This window comes from Muntiacus reevesi, chromosome X (genome assembly GCF_963930625.1).
Source record: "Muntiacus reevesi chromosome X, mMunRee1.1, whole genome shotgun sequence".
NCBI classification, from domain to species: Eukaryota; Metazoa; Chordata; class Mammalia; order Artiodactyla; family Cervidae; genus Muntiacus; species Muntiacus reevesi.
The window spans coordinates 102,591,151-102,618,321 of NC_089271.1; the positions used below are offsets into that span (position 1 = coordinate 102,591,151).

At 38.8% G+C, this 27,171-nt stretch overlaps 2 pseudogenes; both read left to right on the forward strand.

The window, feature by feature from the left end:
• Positions 1–5,549: 5,549 nt before the first annotated feature.
• Positions 5,550–27,171, forward strand: part of LOC136154641 (interleukin-31 receptor subunit alpha-like) — a 337,454-nt pseudogene continuing 315,832 nt past the window's right edge.
• On the forward strand, positions 21,268–22,099 carry LOC136154142 (dihydrofolate reductase pseudogene; annotated as a pseudogene).

Below are 27,171 nucleotides of genomic sequence, written 5' to 3' on the forward strand. Positions count from 1 at the left end.
GAGTATGGGAGCTTTTGTGCCATCAGGGAGAGTAAGGGGAGGAGGCAGAGGTTCCCACTTCAACTCATGACTCAAGTTGCTTAGACAGTAAGTAATATGTTTTCTCAATTATAGCTTCTAGATAACCATTATTTGCATCCAGGGGCTGGGGTGATATCTTGGTTATTTGCAACCATACTGGTAGGATCTAAAGCTAAGAGGGAGGGGAGGATGCTTGTATAACCATTACACTACATTACCCTGTTGGCCATTTTGGCACTCTATGATAACCATGGAAAACCCTGAGATCCTTTCTGCTTTCAAAATTCCATGATTCTATATTTCTGTATGTTCAGGCTCTGCTCCCTCACCCCTGCCTTTACAAATCCTTACAAAGTGGGCCCCCTCTTCTGGTCTCAGCCTGTTTCATCTCCCACATAGTCCCTAGAGGACTAGAGCAATAGCCACCTCCTTGATTCCTGCAATATGTGTAGTTGATTTCATTAAGTTATAGCTTGATAAGGTTTAAGTTATCTATCTAAGAAACTAATTGTAATGAGTTTTCTGAAAACAGTGTACACCAGTGGCAAAAAAATCAATCTGAAAAATATGAAGAATATAAAAAATCACCCAAAATCCCACCACCAAAGGTAACAATGTTTAACATTTTAATGAAGGCATTTCTAGACACATTTAAGAAGAGTTATGTAAATATGTAAGTTCATATTAATGTAGTCATTATTTATATAATATGCATCCTGCTTTTTTCACCATTAATAGAGTACCAGGCATCTTTCCATATCATTAAATATAGTTGTAGTAAAAACTACCATTTTAAATTCTATTTATGTATCTACTGTAATTTGTTTAACAAATTCTTTTTATTTTTTTCTTTTAAGAATGAGTTCTCAAGGTTAGAATCTGAGATTGTCAAGGGCCTATTCATTATTTCTTACCAATAGGAAATATGTTATATGACTGTAACTTTTGATGGACTTACAGGATTCCCAGGGAGGTCTCCATGGTAACTTTTCTCTCTCCTTGAAGGTGAGGAAGGAATCTGGAGAGATAAACATCAATTTCTGGACTATATAGTTCTCAAGAGAGACCCAGAAGGAAGCTACCAAATACATGCTTAATATATTAAATATGCTTATGTTTCTAAACTGCTGTACTAAACTAATGCTGAATCATTTTTTCCTTCAAAGGTGTTATTTACATGAAAATGATACTTGTAATTCTACAAGTAAAAATGGTTCTTCATGCTCTTTTTATTCAAGATTAACACCACCAGATATTTACATTATTCAAGTGGAGGCTCAAAATGCATACGGGATAATTAAATCATCACTTTATATTCTTATGTACTTTTTTATTAAAATATACCCTCTTCTTTTTTTTTAAAGAGATATCTGTGAACTAAAAAGTAGATTCACAGCTCAAGCATATAGAAGGTGTATGTTATGGATATATGGAAAATTTGCCTTCTTTTGAAGAAGGAAAAGAGAGGGAGGATCAGAGGGAAGATGAAAGGAAGATAGGAGAGAACTGACCAAAAAAAAAAAAAAAGAATGAGAAGAAACATTTTGCTGGTCCTTGATTTTCTCTTGCAGTTTGTACCATAAATTATATTAGAAGAAACAGTGTTTCTCCTTCAAAACATTATTGCTCCTGTAGGAGAAAGTAAAACTCTTATTTTAAAAAATATCTCACTGATTGTTACCTTTTAAATTCTTCAAAGAGTAATTTTTACTATTTAATTTTAAAATAACATCATTTGTGAGATATAATTCACATGTGATAAGATTCACCTTTTTTTGTTAATTTATTTATTTTTAACTGGAGGATAATTGCTTTACAATATTGTGTTGGTTTTTGCCATACCTCAACATGAATCAGCCATAGGTATACATATGGCCCCTCCCTCTTGAACCTCCATCCCATATCCCACCCGAAAGATTCACCGTTCAAAAATGATAATTCACCAGTTTTTAAAAATAATATTCACAAAGTTATACAAATATCATCAGGATCTAGTTCCAGAAACTTTTCATCACCCCTCAAAGAAACTTCATGCCCATTAGCAGAAATCCTTAATTCCACCTTCCACTTGGTCTCTGGCAGTCACTAATCTATTTTTCTGTCTTTATGGATTTACTTATTTTTGAAAATTCATATAAATGTAATGATACAGTATAGTCCTTGTATCTTATTTCCTTCACAGCATAATGTTTTGTTTTTTTTTTCAATTACCAGCTGTTTTATTTTTATTTTTTTTTGTTTGTTTTTTTAAAATTTTTATTTTTCAGTGGGTTTTGTCATACATTGATATGAATCAGCCATAGAGTTACACGAATTCCCCATCCCGGTCTCCCATCCCACCTCCCTCTCCACCCGATTCCTCTGGATCTTCCCAGCCCAACAGGCCCGAGCACTTGACTCATGCCTCCCACCTGGGCTGGTGGTCTGTTTCACCACAGATAATATACATGCTGTTCTTTCGAAACATCCCACCCTCCCCTTCTCCCACAGAGTTCAAAAGTCTGTTCTGTACTTCTGCGTCTCTTCTTCTGCCCTGCATATAGGGCCATCGTTACCATCTTTCTAAATTCCGTATATATCTGTTAGTATACTGTAATGTTCTTTATCTTTCTGGCTCACCTCACTCTGTATAATGGGCTCCAGTTTCATCCATCTCATTAGAACTGATTCAGATGAATTCTTTTTAACGGCTGAGTAATATTCCATGGTGTATATGTACCACAGCTTCCTTATCCATTCATCTGCTGATGGGCATCTAGGTTGCTTCCATGTCCTGGCTATTATAAACAGTGCTGCGATGAACATTGGGGTGCACGTGTCTCTTTCAGATCTGGTTTCCTCAGTGTGTATGCCCAGAAGTGGTATTGCTGGGTCATATGGCAGTTCTATTTCCAGTTTTTTAAGAAATCTCCACACTGTTTTCCATAATGGCTGTACTAGTTTGCATTCCCACCAACAGTGTAAGAGGGTTCCCTTTTCTCCACACCCTCTCCAGCATTTATTGCTTGTAGACTTTTGGATAGCAGCCATCCTGACTGGTGTGTAATGGTACCTCATTGTGGTTTTGATTTGCATTTCTCTGATAATGAGTGATGTGGAGCATCTTTTCATGTGTTTGTTAGCCATCTGTATGTCTTCTTTGGAGAAATGTCCGTTTAGTTCTTTGGCCCATTTTTTGATTGGGTCATTTATTTTTCTGGATTTGAGCTTCAGGAGTTGCTTGTATATTTTTGAGATGAATCCTTTGTCTGTTTCTTCATTTGCTATTATTTTCTCCCAATCTGAGGGCTGTCTTTTCACCTTACTTATAGTTTAATTCTTAGAAAAGTATAACTTTCCAAAACTGAACCAGGAAGAAATAGAAGATCTTAACAGAACCATCACAAGCAAGGAAATCGAAACTGTAATCAAAAATCTTCCAGCAAACAAAAGCCCAGGACCAGATGGCTTCACAGCTGAATTCTACCAAAAATTTAGAGAAGAGCTAACACCCATCTTACTCAAACTCTTCCAGAAAATTGCAGATGAAGGTAAACTTCCAAACTCATTCTATGAGGCCACCATCACACTAATTCCAAAACCAGACAAAGATGCCACAAAAAAAGAAAACTACAGGCCAATATCACTGATGAACATAGATGCAAAAATCCTTAACAAAATTCTAGCAAACAGAATCCAACAACATATTAAAAAAATCATACACCATGACCAAGTGGGCTTTATCCCAGGAATGCAAGGATTCTTTAATATCCGCAAATCGGTCAACGTAATACACCACATTAACAAATTGGAAGATAAAAACCATATGATTATCTCAATAGATGCAGAGAAAGCCTTTGACAAAATTCAACACTCATTTATGATTAAAACTCTCCAGAAAGCAGGAATAGAAGGAACATACCTCAACATAATAAAAGCTATATATGACAAACCCACAGCAAGCATCACCCTCAATGGTGAAAAATTGAAAGCATTTCCTCTGAAATCAGGAACAAGACAAGGATGCCCACTCTCACCACTACTATTCAACATAGTGTTGGAAGTTTTGGCCACAGCAATCAGAGCAGAAAAAGACGTAAAAGGAATCCAGATAGGAAAAGAAGAAGTGAAACTCTCACTGTTTGCAGATGACATGATCCTCTACATAGAAAACCCTAAAGACTCTTCCAGAAAATTACTAGAGCTAATCAATGAATATAGTAAAGTTGCAGGATATAAAATTAACACACAGAAATCCCTTGCATTCCTATATACTAACAATGAAAAAACAGAAAGAGAAATTAAGGAAACAATACCATTCACCATTGCAACAAAAAGAATAAAATACTTAGGAGTATATCTACCTAAAGAAACAAAAGACCTATACACAGAAAACTATAAAACACTGATGAAAGAAATCAAAGAGGACACAAATAGATGGAGAAACATACCGTGTTCATGGATTGGAAGAATCAATATTGTCAAAATGGCTATTCTACCCAAAGCAATCTATAGATTCAATGCAATCCCTATCAAGCTACCAACGGTATTTTTCACAGAACTAGAACAAATAATTTCACAATTTGTATGGAAATACAAAAAACCTCGAATAGCCAAAGTAATCTTGAGAAAGAAGAATGGAACTGGTGGAATCAACCTGCCTGACTTCAGACTCTACTACAAAGCCACAGTCATCAAGACAGTATGGTACTGGCACAAAGACAGAAATATAGATCAATGGAACAGAATAGAAAGCCCAGAGATAAATCCACGAACCTATGGACACCTTATCTTTGACAAAGGAGGCAAGGATATACAATGGAAAAAAGACAATCTCTTTAACAAGTGGTGCTGGGAAAACTGGTCAACCACTTGTAAAAGAATGAAACTAGAACACTTTCTAACACCATACACAAAAATAAACTCAAAATGGATTAAAGATCTAAATGTAAGACCAGAAACTATAAAACTCCTAGAGGAGAACATAGGCAAAACACTCTCTGACATAAATCACAGCAAGATCTTCTATGACCCACCTCCCAGAATATTGGAAATAAAAGCAAAACTAAACAAATGGGACCTAATGAAACTTAAAAGCTTTTGCACAACAAAGGAAACTATAAGTAAGGTGAACAGCATAATGTTTTAAAGGTTCAATCCATCTTGTAGCATTTATTCCTTTTTATAGCTGAATAATAATCCATCATAGGGACATATCACATTATGTTTAACCACACATTGGTTGATAGACATTTGAGTTGTTCCCACTTTTTGGTTATGAATGCTGCAATTATGAATATTTAGGTACAAATTTTTGTGTGGATATAGGCTTCAATTCTCTTAGATATATACCTAATGAAATTGCTGTGTCATATAACTCAGTCTTTAACTTTTTGAGGAACTCCCAAATTTTACCAACATGACAGTATCATTTCACATTCCCACCAGCAATTTATAAAGTTACTAGCTTCTCCATATCCTCGCCAACACTAGTTATTGCACTTCTTTTTTATCATAACCATCCTAGTGGGTATTAGGGAACTTCCCCGATGGGTATTACATCATACCTCACTGTTCTGATTTGCACTTACCAAATAATTAATGATATTGAGCATCTTTTCATGTGCTAAGTAAGTGGCCATTTGTACATCTTCTCTGGAAAAATGTTAATCCATGTATTTGCTGATTTGACAATTATGTTGTCTTTTTATTGTTCAATTTTAAGAGTTCTTTTTGCAAGGAGCTGTGCTCTGAAGCATGTGAGATCTTAGTTCCCCTACTAGGGATCAACCTAAGCCCCCTGCAGTGGAAGAGTGAGGCTTAATCACTGGATTGCCAGGGAAGTTCGAGTTCTTTATATATTCTGGGTATCAGCTCCTTATAAGATACGTTTTGCAGATATTTTCTTTCTTCCTGTGGGTTATGCTTTCAATTTCTTAATGATGTCCTTTGAAACTAAAACATAATTTAATCTTGATGATTTTATTATAATTTATCTATTTTTTCCTTTATTGCTTGTGCTCAGGAGTCAGAACTAATAAACTAGTACCAAACTGAGGTCACAAAGATTTCTACTGTTTTCTTTTAAAGACTATAGTTTTAGCCCTTACATTTAGTTCTATGATCCTTTCTGAGTTAATTTTTAAGCAAAATTAACAAACTTTGTATTCCTGAAATAAATCTCACATGGTTGTAAGTGTATAATGCTTTCTATATGTTGCTGAATTTGGATTGATAGTTTTTTTGTTGAGGACGTTTTCTTCTAACTTCATAGGGGATATTGGTCTGTTGCTTTCTTTCTTGTGAAATATTTGTTTGTTTTTGGCATCATGGAAATACTGGCCTCATAGAATGAGTTGGAAAGTGCTTCCTGGTCCTGTTTTTGAAAAAGTTACAGGGATCAAGACCATCCACAAGAAAAAGAAATGCAAAAGAGCAAAATGGCTGTCTGAGGAGGCCTTACAAATACCTGTGTAGAGAAGAGAAGTGAAAAGCAAAGGAGAAAAGGAAAGATATACCCATTTGAATGCAGTGTTCCAAAGAATAGCAAGGAGAGATAAGGAAGCCTTCCTCAGTGATCAATGCAAAGAAATAGAGGAAAACAATAGAATGGGAAAGTCTAGAGATCTCTTCAATAAAACTAGAGATACCAAGGGAACATTTCATGCAAAGATGGGCACAATAAAGGCCAGAAATGGTATGGACCTAACAGAAGCAGAAGATACTAAGAGGTGGCATGAATACACAGAAGAACTGTACAAAAAAGATCTTCACGACCCAGATAATCATGACGGTGTAATCATTCATCTAGAGCTAGAAATCCTGGAATGTGAAATCAAGTGGGCCTTAGGAAGCATCACTATGAACAAAGCTAGTGGAGGTGATAGAATTCCAGGTGAGCTATTTCAAATCCTAAAAGATGATGCTGTGAAAGTGCTGCACTCAATATGCCAGCACATTTGGAAAACTCAGCAGTGGCCACAGGACTGGAAAAGGTCAGTTTTCATTCCAATCCCAAAGAAAGGCAATGCCAAAGAATGCTCAAACTACTGCACAATTGCACTCATCTCACACACCAGCAAAGTAATGCTCAAAATTCTCCAAGCCAGGCTTCAGCAATACGTGAACCATGAACTTCCATATGTTCAAGCTGATTTTAGAAAAGGCGGAGGAACCAGAGATCAAATTGCCAACATCTGCTGGATCATCAAAAAAGTAACAGAGTTCCAGAAAAACATCTATTTCTGCTTTATTGACTATGCCAAAGCCTTTGACTGTGTGGCTCACAATAAACTGAGGAAAATTCTGAAAGAGATGGGAATACCAGACCACCTGACCTGCCTCTTGAGAAACCTGTATGCAGGTCAGGAAGCAACAGTCGGAACTGGACATGGAACAACAGACTGGTTCCAAATAGGCAAAGGAGTATGTCAAGGCTGTATATTGTCACCCTGCTTATTTAACTTATATGCAGAGTACATCATGAGAAACGCTGGGCTGGAAGAAGCACAAGCTGGAATCAAGATTGCCAGGAGAAATATCAATAACCTCAGATATGCAGATGACACCACCCTTATGACAGAAAGTGAAGAACTAAAGAGCCTCTTGATGAAACTGAGAGAGCAGAGTGAAAAAACTGGCTTAAAGCTCAACATTCAGAAAACTAAGACCATGGCATCTGGTCCCATCACTTCATGGCAAATAGATGGGCAAACAGTGGAAACAGTGGCTGACTTTATTTTGGGGCTCCAAAATCACTGCAGATGGTGATTGCAGTCATGAAATTAAAAGACACTTGCTCCGTGGGAGGAAAGTTATGACCAGCCTAGACAGCATATTAAAAAGCAGAGCCATTACCTTGCCAACAAAGACCCATCTAGTCAAGGCTGTGGTTTTTCCAGTAGTCTTATATGGATGTGAGAGTTGGACTATAAAGAAAACTGAGTGCAGAAGAACTGATGCTTTTAAACTGTGGTGTTGGAGAATACTCTTGAGAGTCTCTTGGGCTGCAAGGAGATCCAACCCGTCCATCCTAAAGGAGATCAATGCTGGGTGTTCATTGGAAGGACTGATGTTGAAGCTGAAACTCCAATACTTTGGCCACCTGATGAGAACTGATTCATTTGAAGACCCTGATGCTGGGAAAGATTGAGGGCAGGAGAAGGGGACGACAGAGGCTGAGATGGCTGGATGGCATCACCAACTCAGTGGACATGAGTTTGGGCAAACTCTGGGAGTTGGTGATGGACAGGGAGGCCTGGTGTGCCGCGGTTCATGGGATCACAAAGAGTCGGGCACTACTGAGTGACTGATGTGAACTGAACTGAACTGAAAGATCAGTGGTAATTCATCTTTAAACCTCTGGTACATCTCAGCAGTTTAGGCATCTGTGTCTCAGATTTTCTTTTTGTGAAGTGTTTTGACTTGGGTTTCTTTTAAAAACATTTTTAGGAACTCCCTTTGGAAGGCTTACATCACACTGCTAACATTGGCTCTACCTCTTGACGATGGTCCTGAAAGGGGCAAGGCTTTTCACTTCTTAAACACAAACTTCTATTTTATTATTATCTTTACTTTCTTAAAATTAACACATATTACTTTAGCAATAATGTAAATTAATGGAAAACAGTATGAAAGTTCAAAAAAATTTAAAATACCACTACCATGTTAAAAATACAACTCCCAAATTAAAAACTACAACTCCCAAATTAAAAATACAACTACCAGCAATTCTAATTCTGGTATTATCTAAATAGGATCTTATTAGGATCTTAAAGAAATGCTTGCATTTCCATGTTCATTGCAATATTACTCACAATAGCCAAGATATAGAAACAGCCTAAATGCCCACCAGCAGAATCATGAATAAAGAAATTGTGCTATATATATACACTGCAATTACTGTAGCTATTTTGGAAAGCAAAATGACATTTTGTGGAAAGTGACCCTAAAAATGTTCATGTTGTTGTTGCTTGTTGTAGTCACTAAGTCATGTCCAACTCTTTTGCAACCCCATGGACTCTAACCCTCCAGGCTCCTCTGTCCATGGGATTCTCCAGGGGAGAACACTGGAGTGGGTTGCCCTTTCCTTCTGCAAGGGATCTTCCCAACCCAAGGATCAAACCCACATCTCCTGCACTGGCAGGTGGGTTCTTTACCACTGAACCACCTGGGAAGACCCAAAATGTTTATACCTCTTAATTTAATCCTTCAGTCCTAGGGGATCTAAGGAAGCCATGAGAGATGCAGAACTATCATCCACTTACTTGTTCACTTAACAAATATCTGAAATTTGCTAAGTGCCAAATGTTAATCCAAGGCCTTGTGATCGAGACTCAGCTTCTGTTCTCAGGGGAGCTTTAAAACAAGAAATTGGAAACACTATGTACACTAATAGAGAAAGTGTCAAATTCTGTTCCTCTATAAGAGAATATTATGAAGCTTTGAAATCATGTTTTGAAAAATTTTAACGCAAAGGGATGTTTGCTGATTTCATAATGTTTTTCAAAAAGACAAAAGATTTATTTAGCATAACGTCAATTTTTTAAAAAAATACAAATACTTGTATAGGAAAAAGCCTGGAAATACACCAAAATGCTAATAAGGATGATTTCTGGTTGATGGCAAGAAGGACATGGCAACCCACTGCAGTATTCTTGCCTGGGGAATGCCATGGACAGAGGAGCCTGGAGGGCTAGAGTCCATGGGATCACAAAGAATCCGACATGACTGAAGCAACTTAGCATGCATGCCGGTTGATAGAATTATGGTTGACTACATTTTTCTTTGTAGTTTTTCTATATTTAAAAACTTTGGGGAGGACTTCCCTGATGGTCCAGTGGTCAAGACTCCACCTTCCAATGCATGGAGCGTGGGTTCAATCCCTGGACAGGGAACTAGATCCTACAAGCTACAACTATGAGTTCTCAAGCTGCAACTGTGCAACTTAGACCTGGCACAACCAAATAAATACATTCAAATAAATAATTTTTGAAATGAACCTATGTTACTTTTATAACACACCCCCCCCCACACACACATACTTTTTCAAGGAGAGATTTAGGGTGAGAATGTTTGTAGTGTTCAGGGGACAGGAGAGGTGCTTTCTACTGGACACTTCTTCATCCTGGCGGTCAAAGAGAGATGGGGAGAATAGACAAGAGGAGCAACCCATACTCTGGTCATGGTATTTCTTTTTGCCTCCCTTCTGTTTGACAAAAGATCTCAACCAGTCAGTAAAAGGCTGATTTGTTAAAAAAAAAAAAAAAAAAAAAAATCTCAGAAATATAGCCTTTCCTCACTGGACATTCTCTTTTGAAGGAGTGGGAGGTGGCAACATTCTTTCTGCCCTGCTTTCCTAAAGCATTGTGCATACACTAAATCCCAAAATATGCACTATCATTTCCTTTTCAATTCTGGGTGGATGCTATTAGCACTCTCTGGTCTTTGTGCAAATACAAGAACTGTATGATTTTTATTTTCAGCTAAAATCGAGCCTCCTAAGATTTCCAGTGTGAAACCAGTTTTGGGCATCAAAAAAATGGTTCAAATAAAATGGACACAGCCTGTGTTGGCACCTAAGTCATCTACTTTAAATTATACACTTCGATTCAGAGCAGTAAATAGTACCCACTGGGTAAGTTACACCATTATAATGTTTCTCAGAGAATTATTGATGTTTGTTGATCTGGAATCAATTTTTTCCTATTTTCTACATTTAAAATAGAAGATAGACAATAGTGAATACTTTTCTCCCCAGTTTCCCATTTGGGCCTTTTAGATTGGAAAAGTGTTTTACTATATGCATCTTGAATTCTGAACTTATTAAGGGCATACAAAAAAGTGAGAAAGTTTTTTTGCATTTCATTCTGTTTTGTGTCTAGCTACATTGGTTCTTGAGAGTCTATAGCTTGGGAATTTCCTTTTAAATTTTTCTAAACTTTGTGATCTATAACACATATTTAGAAAAGTGAACAAAATATAAATATTGCATTTAACAAATTATTATTAAGTCAGTGTGCATGTAAAAACCACTGACATAAAAAATAGCATGCGATAGCCCCCTGCCTACCTTTTTCTGATGACACTCTCCTCCTGCCTTTAGAACTAATGATTATCTTAATTTTCATGGTAATTGCTTCTTTGCTTTTTATTATGGTATCACCATATAGGCCTGCATCCCTAAACAATGTAGTTTGAGATGGTATATAAATGGAATCCTTATACTTTGTATTTTCTTTATGTTTGACTCCTCTCTCTCAATATTGTGTTTTTAAGATCCATTCCTGTTTTACAGTGCTGGAGTTTATACATTTTTATTCCAATGTAGTCTTCTGTTGCATGTACACAATGGAATCATGGCTTTAATTTGCATTTACCTGAATTTTAATGAGATTGTATGTCGTTTCATGTATTTATTGGCCACGTGGAATCCTTCTTTTTGAAGTATTGATTTAAGCCTTTTGCACACTTTTTTTCTTTTGGAAGATCTGATTTTGTAATTGACTTATAGGAGTTACTTACATATTCTGTTTATGAGTCTTTTATTTTTTATGTGTCTTGTAAACATCTCTCACTATGCAGCTTGCCCTTTCACTTTCTTAATGGTAACTTAGAGGAACAGAATTTCTTAATATGAATACTGTCAAATTTTACCAAGCTTTCCCTTTATATTTATTGTCTTTTGCATCTTGAGAAATATTTTCTTACCTCAAAATTCAGAAATAATTATCATATTTCCATAATGCAGTCTGATATTATATCAACTTTCTATTTCTAACCAACTTACATTATTGACTCTTAGCTTCCAGCCAATTAAATCATTTAAATCTTTAAGATTTCCCCCCCAACATGCAAAAGATTTTCTAGTAAGAACATTTCCACTGTCCTATAACATCCCTTTTTAACCTAAAATGCTGATGTTTTATTTATTCCTATTGACTTTCTTCAGGTTGGTCTTATCCATCATTTTGACCTATTGAGAATCTTTATTCTATTACCCGAAGCTTGTAATTAATCGTCTACTTTCTAACTTTTCTATAAACCTTAGAGTTAACTTTTTACTTTCTGATTTTTTAATATCTTCAGATTTGATAACATTTTTATACCTTCATCTAATCATTGATCAAAAGAATGACTACACTGGAGCCCATCCAAAGACATCAGCCTCTCCTTTGTGCTAAAAGAAGCTCATTTACTCAAGCTTCTTTGAATATAGAAGACCACCACAATCATTCAGCCTACATTTTTCATCTTGGCCATGAGGCCATCACTAGACATTTTCCTTTATTGAAGCCATGGTACTATATCTATTGCATCCACTAGACTAGAACTCTTGCAGAAAAGAAAACTGGTTAAGTTTCACTTGTCTTATATTCAAGTCAAGAGAAATAATCAGTTCACTCTTTTTCTCAGCTTCTTTTCTGTACCAACTCTGGATCTATTTTCCTAAAACTGACTATATGAACATAAGACTCACTGATTGGTAGTTTCTGAAACCCAGAAAGGAACCCCTAAGTAGGACACTCCCCAGCACAACGTAAGCTCATCTTCATACCCCATTACATGGGCTCAGTGAATGTGAGGAACTTCTGTGTGATCTACTGTCTAGTAACCCTTGGTTTCTTTTGTCTGATCCCAGAGTCCTGTGACTACTTTACAAAATCCAACAAGAAAAAGAAGCCAGGAGCTATATTCCTTTGGAAAATTACTAAACCATTTAGTATACTAAGTGAGGGCAGCACATGCAAACTACTTCAATCCCTAGCATCCTGTACCCCACCTCTTTGAAAAACTTACCTGCATCTGTACTCATCTTTGCCACCTTCCTTCCAGAAGGAAGAGGTCCTTCCTCCTGCTAACCTGGAGAACGTGGGAAGGAGAGTGGAATGTACAACCAGAATCTCTCTCCTTTCAGTTCTCAAACACAACCAAGTCTAATCAGTTCTAAATCCAACTAAACCAATCCAGTCTTCTCTGGATGGTTCTCATCCCATTGTCAATGTAAAAAGATCTAAATTCTTAACCCTCCAAGGCCTGGCCCCTATCAAGCCCTCCAAACTCATCTTCCATCTTGCTCTTGCTTCTCTAGTAGTTCTGAATTGCTAGTTTCCCTTGTGTCACGTCATTTCATTACTCTCTGCTTCTGCCTAGAACAGCTCTCTGCTTTGTACCTCTCCTCTTGGCCTAAACCTTGCTAGAGCCACTCATCTCTCAGAACTCTGATCTGACATATTTTCTTCTGGGAGTCTGAGATAGGTATTCCTCCTCTGTCATTGCACTTAACATAGTCACTTAAACTCCTCTCTCCCCATATTTGATGATAAGTTCCTCAAACACAGAGACCTTGATTTTCATCTTAGTATTCTCATTGCTTGCCACATGTGCTCAGTAAATGTTTAATTAAACTAAACCACATAAAGACCAATTCCCAAATACATGTTCATTTAACAAGACTCATATTTGTGAGATGCTAATATGTGGGTTTGCTTCCCAGGTGGCTCAATGGTAAAGAATCCTACTTGCCAGTGCAGGAACTGTGGGAGACTTGTTTTCAATTCCTGGGTTGGAAAGATCCCCTGGAGGAGGTAACGGCAACCCACTCCAATATTCTTACTGTGATAATCCCATGGACAGAGGAGTTTGGTGGGCTACAGTCCATGGGATTGCAAAGAGTCAAATATGACTGAGTGACTGAGCACCCATGCACACAATATATGGGTTACAGAGTGCTTTTTTATACTGCAAGCTACTTAATCCTTGCAAATATCGTATAAATTGTTGTTTTTTAGTTACTAAGTTGTATCTGACTCTTTGCAACACCATGGACCATAGTCTGCTTGGCTTCTCTTTCCATGGGATTTCCCAGGCAAGAATGTTGTTGTTCATTCGCTCAGTCATGTCGGACTCTCTCCAACCCCATGGGACTGCAGCACGCCAGGTTTCCTGGTTCTTCACTATCTCCCAGAGTTTGCTCAAACACATGTCCATTGAGTTGATGATGCCATCCAACCATCTCATCCTCTGTCACCCCTTCTCTTCCTGTCCTCAGTCTTTCCCAGCATCAGGGTTTTTTCCAATGAGTAGGCTTTTCACATCAGGTGGCCAAAGTACTGGAGCTTCAGCTTCAGCGTCAGTCCTTCCAATGAATGTTCAGGGTTGATTCTCTTTCAGATTGACTGGTTTGATCTCCTTGCTGTCCAAGGAACTCTCAAGAGTCTTCTCCAGCACCACAGTTCAAAAGCATCAACTCTCTGGTGCTTAGCCTTCTTTATGGTCCAACTCTCACATCCATATGTGACTACTGGGAAAACATAAGCAAGAATACTAGCGTGGTTTACCAATTCCTTCTCCAGGAGATCTTCCCAACCCAGGGATTGAAACTGTGTCTCCTCCATTGGAAGGTTGATTCTTTACCACTGAGCCACCTGGGAAACCCCTCCTATAAATAAGATATCACTATTCTTCTTATTGTTGTTGTTGTTTAGTCAGTAAGTTGTGTCCGACTCTTTGTGACCCCATGGACTGTAGACCACCAGGCTCCTCCTCCTTGGGATTTCCCAGGCAAGAATACTGGAATGAGTTGCTATTTCCTTCTTCTGGGGATCTTCCTGACACAGGAATCAAACCCACATCTCCTGCATTTGCAGGTGAATTCTTTACCACTGAACCACCAGGGAAGCCCCATTGTTATTACAGATTAGTAAACTGCAATGCATTGGAGAAGGAAATGGCAACCCACTCCAGTATTCTTGCCTGGAGAATCCCAGGGACGGGGGAGCCTGGTGGGCTGCCGTCTATGGGGTCGCACAGAGTCGGACACGACTGAAGTGACTTAGCAGTAGCAGTAGCAAATTGCAGTGTAGAGCACTTTGGTCATCTGTCCAAGATTTGTAAGTTACAGAGTTGAGCTCAGGTTTTGTGACGCCAAGTTCAGTCATTCATTTGACCATACTTTAGCCTCCAAACCACCTTCCCATGGCTGTAGTGGAAAGGGTTTCTACTTTTATAAAAGGGAACCATGTGAACACTCTACCAAAGGATTTCAAGACTGTTTTAAGAACTTGATTTAGGCTTTGTTCCAAAACTTCTGACTCATCTCTTAAGATATAAACACTTGGGATAAGCTAGGACTTGGCACAAAATATAGGTTGCTAGAAACAAAACTGGTGGTTAATTAGTGTTTCGGTAGGAGTCCATTGCTTGTTCTGAGTTCGGGAATTTTTAGATTTAAGCCTGTATATGGAGGATCAATTGGTCTTGGATCCAGTGAGGACCAAAGCCATATAGCCTGGAAAAAAGCCACAGTAAAGAAGCCTTAGAGGAGCACTCTTTGGAACTTTAACTGCACTTTTTACTGTCCTGAGGCTGGGTCTGGGAAGAACAGGTTTGCCCAGGTACAGTAAAGAGAGCTTTCTGATTGTGAGGAGACCCAGCAAGAGACCAAGCATATGCTGAGGGTACTAGCAAAACAGGAGGAAAATTTTGAGAGGTTAAAAATAGAAGAAGAATATTATATATTTTAAAAAGCATGGAAAGTAAAATAGAATGTCATTAGTCTTCCTTACATGTGTTTTATGGATTAATACTGTTTTTATTTTGATTTACATATGGAGAGTACCATGTGGTTGACGTTCTCTCACAAGTCTTAATCTGGTTTTAACTGAGCCCCATAAATGAGGTCGGCTGGGGAGGCTACTTCCCCAGAGATGATGAATTGTCCCAAGATATGTTCCCAACAGCCCTGTTCTACCACTGCAACGTCTCCAGGGGCTTTTGCAGGAAGGTGCTCAGGGAACCTGGAGTTCAGCAGTAAAATTGCCCTCAGGCCTGGATGCTGCTTCCTTGCTCTGATGCCATCTCACTAGACTGGGAGTTCAGAACCGTCCATCTACAGCTGGGATGCTCAGCTGTTGGCCATATAGATGCATCCTGATTTTGCCCCAATTTCCTTTAGGCCCAGCACCTATAATTGTGTACCTATTTTCACAGTTGTTGTAGTACACATAAGTGATATCAGGACTTCCTATTCTTGCCAGATTCTATGGGCTAGTGTGCATCCTCACAAAGTAGTCATGTCTGTAAATAGTTTATTTTCATTAATAAGCTCAATATAAATTTATATAAACCTACAGCTAAAAGTTCATGTTGCAGCAACAATGATCATGCTCAGTAAGACATAGCTGAATTTCTACTTTCTTGTGGAGAGTTATGTCCAGAGGGACTTTATAGAAAGCAACATGCTCACTTACTAACAAAGAAACTGAGGTCTAGAAAGGGGAGGTGGTATATTTGCCTCTCCCTGTTCTGCACACTGAGAGAGTGTCAAAATGAATTTATGTATCTAGGATACCGAGATCTTTAGCAACTTGACTGATCACCCAAAGACCAATCATTTGAAATGGGAAGTTTGAAAAAGAGGAAAGAATCTGGGCGTGAGGGGATCTGTGCTCTGATCCTAGTTCTGCTGACTATAACTGCTGAGGTAGTCCATAATCACTTAACTTGTCTGGGTTTTGTTCATGACATGAGTTTGAACTTAATGCTGTCAAGGTGTCTTTTACATACTGTTCCTTGAGATCTTATCTCTAGGTATTGTTGTCATCTCCAGAAATTAAACTGAGGCCTCTATTGGGTGCCAGGACTCCACCCACCCTGCATCTTCCAGGACAGCAAGATTCACTCACATCCAGCCCAGAGGCAGGAATATCTACATCACAAGCTTAGAAACAAGAAAGTGGATGGGTGGTGGTTCTTGGGGTAACACCTCTATTTGACGCTAACAATCTCCAAGCATGTGTAGAAGTTTATTTATGAAAATTTTAAAAATTGAAATATAATGCTACTAGTTCAGAAAGGTAAGAGAGGGTTGGGGAGTAAAGAAGAAACATGGAAAGATAACATGTGGTCTCCCATCCAGCTTAAGGCTGTCTTTGTCTTTTAGATGGAAGTCAACTTCACCAAAAGCTGTGTGAATGAAGAAGAAGCATATAACCTCACAGGGCTGCAGGCTTTGACAGAGTACGTTGTGGCTCTGCAATGTTTGGCTCACAAGTCAAGGTTCTGGAGTGGCTGGAGTCAAGAAAAAAATGGGAATAACTATGGAAGAAGGCTAGTTGGTCCATTGTGGTTTCTTTTTTGTCTGCCTTGGTTTATGGCAAACTGAACTGAGCCCTTGTGGATTTTGTGAAGTACTTTGCCATACTTGGGAATGATGGAATCCCACAATCCCAGAGCCAGAGAGTCTGTACAGTGCGCCTCCACAGGGCATGCATGGCACATGCCTGAGCCTACAGGATAAGCTGGCCTTCCCCTGATGATGTTAGTGACATTAGCAGCTTTCTGCCTTGAAGGCAAAGGACCATATCTTGAATACTTGTATAAAGTTCTTATACTATGCTTGAAGTAGTATAAGATTTTCTAAAGATGTCCTATGATAAATTAAAGATTGATGTTGCAAACCCTGAGCTACTGCTAAAAAAATAAAGGTGTAACTAATGAGAAAAAAGGTCACATCTTTAATTATAGTGAAGGAAGGATGGAGAAGAGGATTGCACCTTGACTGAATGGTTACCATGAGTCAGGAATGGTAATTAAGAACACTATTGGGTTGGCCAAAACGTTCCTTTGAGTTTTTCTATAACATCTTACAGAAAAACTGGAATGAACATTTTGGCCAACCTAATCTGTCGACTTGATATAAAATCCAGCCTGGCTGTGGAGTAATTTTGGGCAAGATACCCACCCTCTAAGATTCGTTCTCCTTACTAATGTTTCCCTTTTTCCATAATGGACTATAACTTATAAAATTGAGTTAATAGTAGTACCTACTTTTTAGTATTATTTTTAAGATTAAATGAAATAATTGTGTTTAGCCCATAATCAACATTCAGTAGTTGACAGATTTCCTATTAGTGTTATTAATTCTCCTAAGAGTCCTATAAAATATGTAGAATCACCTCCATTTGCAAGTGGGATAGCTGAGATGTTAATTTGTTCATTGTCACTCAGCATGTTACCATGCTCTATAAATCAAGAGCCTTGCCCAGAGCCTGACCCCAGTAGACGTTCAATAAGTGTTTGATGAATGTGTTTGTTTCCTGTGTCCACTGTAACAAATTGTGAATGTGTGTGTGTGTGCTCAGTTGCTCAGTCATATCTGACTCTTTGTGACCCCATGGACTATAGTGCGACAGATTCCTCTGTCCATGTAATTTTCCAAATGAGAATACTGGAGCACTTTACCATTTCCTACTCCAGAGGATCTTCCCAACCCAGAGACCGAACTCCCCTCTCTTGTGTCTCCTGCATTGGCAGGTGGATTCTTTGCCACTGTGCCACCTGAGAAGCCCGCAAATTTTTTTTTTCTTTTCTAGTTCTAGAATTCAAAGGTCCAAAATCAGTTTCATTGGACTAAAGTCAAAGTGTTGGCACAGTTGGAGATTTTGAAGGGAGAATATATTTTCTCGTCTTTTCTATCCTCTAGTAGCTGTCTGTATTCCTTGGTTTGTGGCCCCTTCCTATGAACAAAACATATTACTCCAGTCTCTGCTTCTGTCATCACATTACCTTTTTCTCCTCTTCTGTGTCAAATCTGTCTGCTTCCTTCTTGTAATGACCATTATGATAACATTTAGGGCCCACTGGGATAATCCAAGATAATCTCCCCATCTCAAGATCCTAACCCAATCACATGTACAAAGTCCCTTTGGCCATAAAAGGTAATGTTTATAGGTGATAAGAGATTTGTACTTAGATTTTGGGGGTTGATTTTTCAACCTAATACAATGAATGAATGACTAATTAAATGAATACTTATCAAAGGCCACACATCTTCTGAAAGATGTAAGAGAAACAGAAAAATGCTGATCATTCTAACCTTCTGAGGCTTTAACTTTGTTTATGAGACATGTAAGTTCTAGACCATGAATTTCCCCTCAGCCCACCATGGGCATGATTTCAGGCCCTTTTTAAACAGTCTTACAACAAGTCCCTCACTGATCTTATGCAACATGTGGGGTCAACTCCTGTGCTCCCTGGTCTATATGGCAAAAGTGTATTCCCATGGATCCTGGTTGAGTTTCCCATGAGACCCAAGTTAGTGCTAACAGATATTTGGCATGTTTGCCCATATGATCATATGTCTGGGAATAATCAGGTGCCTTCTGAATTTTGTATCTCCCACTGGAGGTGTTCATGCTTAGTCTGGACTACTCATTGGTGGATGTAGTTACAACAAAGATTCATGTGACACACATAGAGGATTGGGCTGGATGGCCTCTGAAGTCCCTTCTTACTCTAAGATTCTATTCATCTATGGCATTCAGGCAACCAGGCTTCCATGCTCAACTGTAAGAATACAGGAAAAAGTAATACAAAATTTCTAATCCCTATGTGTTTATATGCTTAGAACAGAGCCTTACAAATGGTAAGTGCTATATAAATTTTAAATAAATAAAAATACATGCATGATTAAAACAAAACTAGTCAAGTTGTGGACCTAATGTGAATTTTTGATTAAAATTATATGCAGTATTTGGGAACACTCTATAGACATCATCTTAAATAATGCTCAGACAGTAAAGCGTCTGCCTACAACGCGGGAGACCTGGGTTCGATCCCTGGGTCAAGAAGATCCCCTGGAGAAGGAAATGGTAACCCACTCTAGTACTCTTACCTGGAAAATCCCATGGACAGAGGAGCCTGGTAGGCTACAGTTCATGGGGTTGCAAAGATTTGGACATGACTGAGTAACTTCACTTTCACTTTCAAAACAAATATACTAGTTTACAAATACCAAATAGCACTTAAATTGTACAATATAAAATGACCCAATGGTTATAATCTGTTGGAGTGCTCAGTTATTGCTGTCTGTGACTTGACTGACCCCTATCTTTTAAAATATTAGAATGAAATGCAAGCAATATCCTTGTGCAAGTTGTCGTCTCCCTCTGCTATACCTTTCAGCAGGCAATCTGGGAGAGTGAGTTCTACCCTGGGTTTGATCTTGTTTTGTACAGTTCTCCTCCCTGTAGCTGTCATTCTTCTTAGAGACCTAACATCATTATGGTTCACTGTCTTAAATTCATCACAGTCCAACCACTTGCTAATGTCAATTTCATACACTTGTTTCACCACTAGAAATGAGATTTACCATTTCAACTGATTTGTTATTTCAGCTTGCTTGGCTAAGATTGACTACCGAAACATTAGATGCTAGTGTCCTCTGTGCCCTGTGCTAGTTAAATAAAATGAACATCTGTCAACATTACCACTGGACAATTTTTGCTTTTCTTAATTTTTCAGAATCCCAGAAGAAACTAATGAAAATGTACCCACCCCTGGCAAATCCTAATTTATCCTCTTCTAATTCATGAAGTGTTTCCCTGTTTCACAAAGAAATGCCAGCTGTTTTATACACACTACCTCAAACCTTTTCTAATTTGAAAATTTCCATTTTAAGTTCCCTTTTGCATTTCAATATATTGATTATTAGGATTATTTACTCACATTTAAGCATATAAATATATACTACATGAAACACGCATACTACATGAAACAGCCGATTCATGAGAAAAGACCCTGATACTGGGGAAGATTTAAGGCAAAAGAAGAAAGGGCAGCAGGGGATGAGATGGCTGGATCACATCACCAACTCGATGGGCATGAACTTGGGCACACCTCAGGAGACAGTGAGTGATAGGGAGGCCTGGAGTGCTGCAATCCTTTGGATCGCAGAGTCGGGCATGACTTAGTGACTGAACAGCAACAGGAAACATATGATAATATTCAATTCCTGGCGCCATTACTTAAAAGTTATATTGGGGCCCCCTTTCCCCGATGGCCCCGCCCTGTCCTGGACCGAACCCACCACGTGTGGCTGCAACTGCGGCGGGAGCGTGGACGCTAGAGGCGCCGCGGAGTCAGAGTCAGGGTCCGCCTTCTCGGCTGCACCCGCTGGGGATGCGGTGGATTTCAGGCTTCCCGTAGACTGGAAGAATCTGCTTAAAACAGCCTGCCTTGCAGACGTTGGGCTGGAGGAGGCCGGCTTCCGGCGCGACATCGCAAGGCCGGGAGTCAACAGCCCGAGAGTCGGGCCGAGCCGGGAGCACGGGCCCGCGGCCGCAGTTCCCGGGGCGTCTGCAGGCGCGAGCACGTCGTGACCCGGCGGTGCGCCGGGGCGGGGGGCGGGGCGGGGGCGGGGGCGCGGTCTCGCCTGCACACATAGGGCTGGAGGGGCGGGCAGACCAAAATTTCGCGCCAAGGTGGCTGACCTAGCGGGGTTCGGGGTCCAGCGCTTGCTTGGAAGTGTTTCCTGCAGCTGTCATGGTTCGTCCGCTAAACTGCATCGTCGCTGTGTCCCAGAACATGGGCATTGGCAAGGACGGGAACCTGCCCTGGCCTCCACTCAGAAAATAATTCAGATATTTCCAAAGAATGACTACAGTCTCTTCAGTAGAAGGTAAACAGAATTTGGTGATTATGGGTAGGAAGACCTGGTTCTCCATTCCAGAGAAGAATCGACCTTTAAAGGACAGAATTAATATAGTTCTCAGTAGAGAACTCAAGGAACCTCCAAAGGGAGCTCATTTTCTTGCCAAAAGTCTGGGTGATGCCTTAGAACTTATTGAAGATCCAGAATTAACAAATAAAGTAGACATGGTTTGGATAGTGGGAGGCAGTTCTGTTTATAAGGAAGCCATGAACAAGCCAGGCCATCTTAGACTATTTGTGACAAGGATCATGCAAGAATTCAAAAGTGATACGTTTTTCCCAGAAATTTATTTTGAAAAATATAAACTTCTTCCAGAATACCCAGGTGTTCCTTTGGATGTCCAGGAGGAAAAAGGCATTAAGTACAAATTTGAAGTATATGAAAAGAACAATTAATGTGAAAATGTTTTCCGATCTATTTCAAGACTTTCTCCCCCCCCAAAAAACTATATATTTTTTGTTGTAGAGACTTTGTTCACTTTAGATCTATTACTTCTAATCAATGTACTTTTATTCCCTATTAATCTTTTTTTATTAATTATTATTGGAGTATACATGCTTTACAGTCTTATTAGTTTCTGCTGTAGAGCAAAGTGAATAAGCTATACATATACATATATCCCCTCTATCAGGACAGCCCGAAGTGGGAGGGTCCCCTGGTGGCTAGAGTTGAAACCAGATTCTGTAGAGCTAGGGAGTTAAGACCAAAGGTCAGAAATGGACCCTAAACAGGAAAACTAGCATTCAGTTATTAAATTAGATCAAAAGAGGGACTAAGAATTACTACATATAGATCACACTACTGAAAAAAATTCTGTTCACTCAGACCATTCCACAAGGATAGTGATAAACAGGTACAATACTACCTTTTGATGGTTCAGAGAATGTCAGAGACCTTTAAAAACTTTATTTCTTAACTTCAGTGAGATTTCACAGGATGTTACAATGACAGAACAAGAATTGGCTGCTCTTTACAAAAAAGGATAAAAAAAATCAAGCATAATGGCTAAAATTTTAAAAGGTAATAAATTGAGAATAAATGTTGCTAGAAACCAAAATTAGTAAGTTAGAAACTAAACATCACAGAATTAAAAAATGAAGGCTAAACCATGTTTTACCCATCTTGTTAGCAAAGATTTAGATTACTAATATAAAAAAGTAGTATTTTCTGCTTTATAAACTGGTACAACCTTTTTAGTGTGTAAGTTAGCAATATCAATTAAAATTCAAAATATTCTGGGTTTGGACCCAAGACTTCCACTTCTAAAAATTATTCCTGAACAAAGAGGTGGGCCCAAGAATATTTGTTACAAAATTTTGTTTTAAACTTAGAAAGAACCCAATGTTGATTAACAGAATGATTTAATATGTCTATAAAATGTAACATCTGCAACAGTAAAAAAAGGATGACTGAAAAATGCCAAAAACTGCTAAGAAGCAACTTATGTATCAACTCAAAATGTTTAATAAATGTTAATGTGTGGGAAAAAGCATGTGGCAAACTAAAAAAAAAAAAAGTTATATTGGGCAATTTTCTCACTTCTTAGCACCTCAGAAGAGGAAATAGTAATATTGATGTACCTAATTATAGGCTGTGGAGGTTAGATGAGATGATTCAGGTAAAATGCTTAGTATGTGACACTTGCTAAAAGTGAGTGATTCTTAATGTTAGTCTTCAGCAAAGGCAGCAGAATGTGTCTAAAGTGCTGATTGGTGGTGACTGTGGGTATTTCCAGATTGTACCTGGAGCAACAGAGCAACAAATTCTTACTACATCTGTCCAAACAGTTGATGCCTTGGAATATGTAAACTCCAATATGTAATTGGAGAAGGAAATGGCAACCCACTCCAATATTCCTTGCCTGGAGAATCCCATGGACAAAGGAACCTGGAGGGCTACAGTCCACAGGGTCGCAAGAGTTGGATATGACTTAGCAGCTAAACCACCACCACCAATATGTAAATATTTTGGCAAATTTGTAAAAGCTTAGTATTATTCTTTCACAAATACAGAATTATTGCTTTTCCCCATTTGGTTAAGCTGGATTATCAATTTATTCATTATCAATTTATGATCTTGGAAAATTGACTGTAATAATTGTAGAAGAGGGTTTTTCAGATGGCTCAAGTGGTAAAGAATCCACCTATGAATGCAGGAGATGCAGTTTAAATCCCTAGGCTGGGAATATCTCCTGCAGGACGAAATGGACATCCACTCCAGTATTCTCGCATGAAAAATTCCATAGATAGAAGAGCCTGATGGGCTACAGTCCATAGGGTTGCAAAGAAGTGGACACAATTGAGCATGCACACTTAATTGTAGAAGATTTAAATGCTAGCCATTTATTTTTCTAAAAGTCGCATCTGTAGGAAGTCTATATCAGAAAGACTGTTTCTCTTTGGAACACATCTGCAGGAAATAGTGACCACAGTGAAAGAAGAAAATACCTGATTAAATTCATTCATCAGCACCATTTACCATCTACTAGAACCAAGTGGCTGCCTATGGGGTAAATCTAAGTAGAATTTTACTCTTTCTAATCAATGACTGGAATGATTGATTATTTAATGATCAGTTATTTTTGTTTCTGTCTATGCTTCAGATGAGTATTTGGAACTGGCTTGTAATGAAAACTTTGCCTTTAGGTTTTTCCTTTCTTATTCTCCATATTATTATCCCAGAATCTGACTTCCATGTAACTGGAACAGAGAGACTCTGCAAGTAAGAGATGGATTGAGAGTCTTTCCAGTTCTGTGGGTCACCTATGAAGGTCTCATGACTTTGTAGCTTTGTGCTGAGAAGACTGTCTTCTGGGAGGAACGCTGTCTTTGCTGACATCTCAGGCTATAACCTGTTGACAGGCTGAAACCTGTTGTTCTCTGTCTGAGAAAGTTGAGTCCTGACTGTCCAGTCTCTTGATTTGGTAAAGACCTTTGGGAAAACTCCTGGCAGAGCTTGTAAGACAACATTTCAATGGAATGAAGATTGAGTCATATATAAAGTTTAAGTGTTCCAATTTCCTTATATGGCACTTACATGGAATTACAATAGGTCTCATCGGCACACTTGGAACCTAGCAGTTAGACTGTGTTAACCACACTTTGACTTCTGCAAGCATAGTTGTAGAAATGTCACCCTTCATTGATGACAAGACAGGTCATTGATTTAATTGCCCTTTAGTGCACTTTTCTACATTATGAAGTTGTCTTTAATTAGGGTTCAGTATGTAATTTCACATTAAACACTCAATTACCTGAATTAAAAACAAAAAAATCCCTAAAAATAGTCTCTCAGTACTAAAGTAGTTTAGATCTTATCCTGAGTAGCAGATCCCATTTTTTGGGAAAAGAATTATATTCTTTTCATCCATGTGAATTCCTCAAGAAAAGATTAAGTGTTCATAAACTTCAGCTTCAGTTAGAGACATTTCCTCAATTACAGGCCAATAGCCTTCTGAACAGTTCTTTCGAACCCTGCTTTCCTCTCTTGACTAAAGTGTATATGTGTCATTCTTTAGTCAGTAACTCAGCATTTGAAATTTCAGGTGCATGTCAGAAGGTTAAACTATAAATTACCAGTGGCCCACTTTGTGCCAAAACTTCTTGAGACAAGATACTTGGGAGATACAGTCTGGAGGTCAAGTGTAATAGAAATTCCTCTCTCTCCGTCTCTCTTTTTTTTAAGTTTTATCCCTGAATAGTTAGGTCATCAGAAGCTAACACACTTGAACTATACTGTCTTCAGGTATGTTGTTTTTCACAGGAGAAATGCATGAACCTAGCTTTCACATTATGACCTTGTATTTCATAGAAGACAACCATGAGAAGTGTACACCTGCCATATTTATGTACTTTTGTTCAACTGTGATTGCAGACATCAGCTTTTAGGTTATCTTTTGTCTTTTTTGACTGGATCTACAAGGTAATTCCATTTATGAATTTAATGCCCATAGCCTGAAAAAACTTGCCTCTTCACAATGATTTCTATGTGTTCTTTTTATCAGCCCATAAGGAATACACAACTAAATTTTATTCTTTTTCACTCTTCCTGCCTGGAAGATCAGCATTAAATTTAGAGCTCAGAGAGGGGCTTAGGAAAGATTATTTATCTGCTTCTTTCTTCTTTGATTCTTTGTTGTGCTTTATAACATTGTAAGTGTGTAGCTTCTTCTTTTAGGGGAGTAGATATGGCATAGTGAAAGTGAAAGTGAAGTCGCTCAGTCATGTCTGACTTTTTGCGACCCTGAGGACTGTAGCCCACCAGGCTCCTCCGTCCATGGGATTCTCCAGGCAAGAATACTAGAGTGGGTTGCCATTTCCTTCTCCAGGGCATCTTCCCGACCCAGGGATTGAACCTGGGTCTCCCACATTGCAGGCAGACACTTTAACCTCTGAGTCACCAGGGAAGCCCAGATATGGCATAAATTATATATAAAATCTCCTTAGCAGTTATCTATGTTATTCCTAGCTTTCATGCTTGTGAATGATGAGGACATGAGATGTCATATTCCAGTCCATATTTGAATAATAAATTATATTACAGTGGGATCTATTGTAGTTTTATTTTAGCTTACCTTAAGTCATCAGATCCAAGAGCAGTTTTAATTTTTTATTTTATTTTTATTTTTGCCCTACATGATTGTGGTTTTCACAATCATGATTATTTTTTCCACAAAATACAAAGCTTTTCACCACATTATAGTAGTGTTCTAATACAAGAAAATCCCAACATTTTCATTGCAGGGGAAGAGTGATTTATATATAGGTTATTAATTTTATAGATCCTTTGTTATTTTTGACTTTTGGTTGATTCTAGTCCTTCAACCACAGGATGAAGACGTCATTGCAATGAAGTCTTCCACTCTCCACCTTACTCCTGCTGGCCCCCTCGAGCAAATCCTCCCCAACTGCATTTTCTAGACAGACAGCCTCACTAATTTCACCACCTCCTGCTACAACTCCCTTCTGTCTCTGCTGAACACCTCACTCCTATTCTTTACAGCTCCACATGGCCTGGATCTATGGAGAGTCCTGAGATCAGTCAAAGTGGATGGAAAAAGGCCGGTGCAGTTGTTGTGGAAGGTGACCTCTCTCTGGGTTATTTATTTACAATTCTGTGTAAAAGCCTTGGTCTCTTATACCTCTAAGAACTGTGATTATGGACATTTTACCTCCTTAATTTCCTTCCTTTCCTTTGATGCCCCAAATCGCACAATGGTTTCCTACCTCAGAAAAGCCCTGGATGTCATTTTGTAGAAGTCCTGAATGGGCAATGCAGACCCTGAGCCTTCTTCTTTGATCTGAAATGTTAACACTTGGAAATGTTAACCCCTGGGACAGGTACGAAGTGTAAGTGCAAGTGGAAGTGCAGGAGGCTCCTTGACCTTCTGGAGAAAACTGTCGCTGGCTGGCCCTTACTCTAAGGCAATGTAAAATTATATAGTCTCCACCCGCACACTGGAGAAGAGCACTGCCTTGGGGGTGAGCTTACCGGTGTGTCCTGAGGTCATTGCACAAGTGCCCCCCAGAGCACTGGGGTAGTGGGGTGCAAGAATGGAACAGGGGCCCAATGGTCCTTTGTAGGATGGAGGCCTCGGAATGAGGAACAAAGCAGGATCCAGGTGGTTAATACAGAGGATATGAGAGAGGGGATGAGAGGTGACTGTAGGAAAAATGACA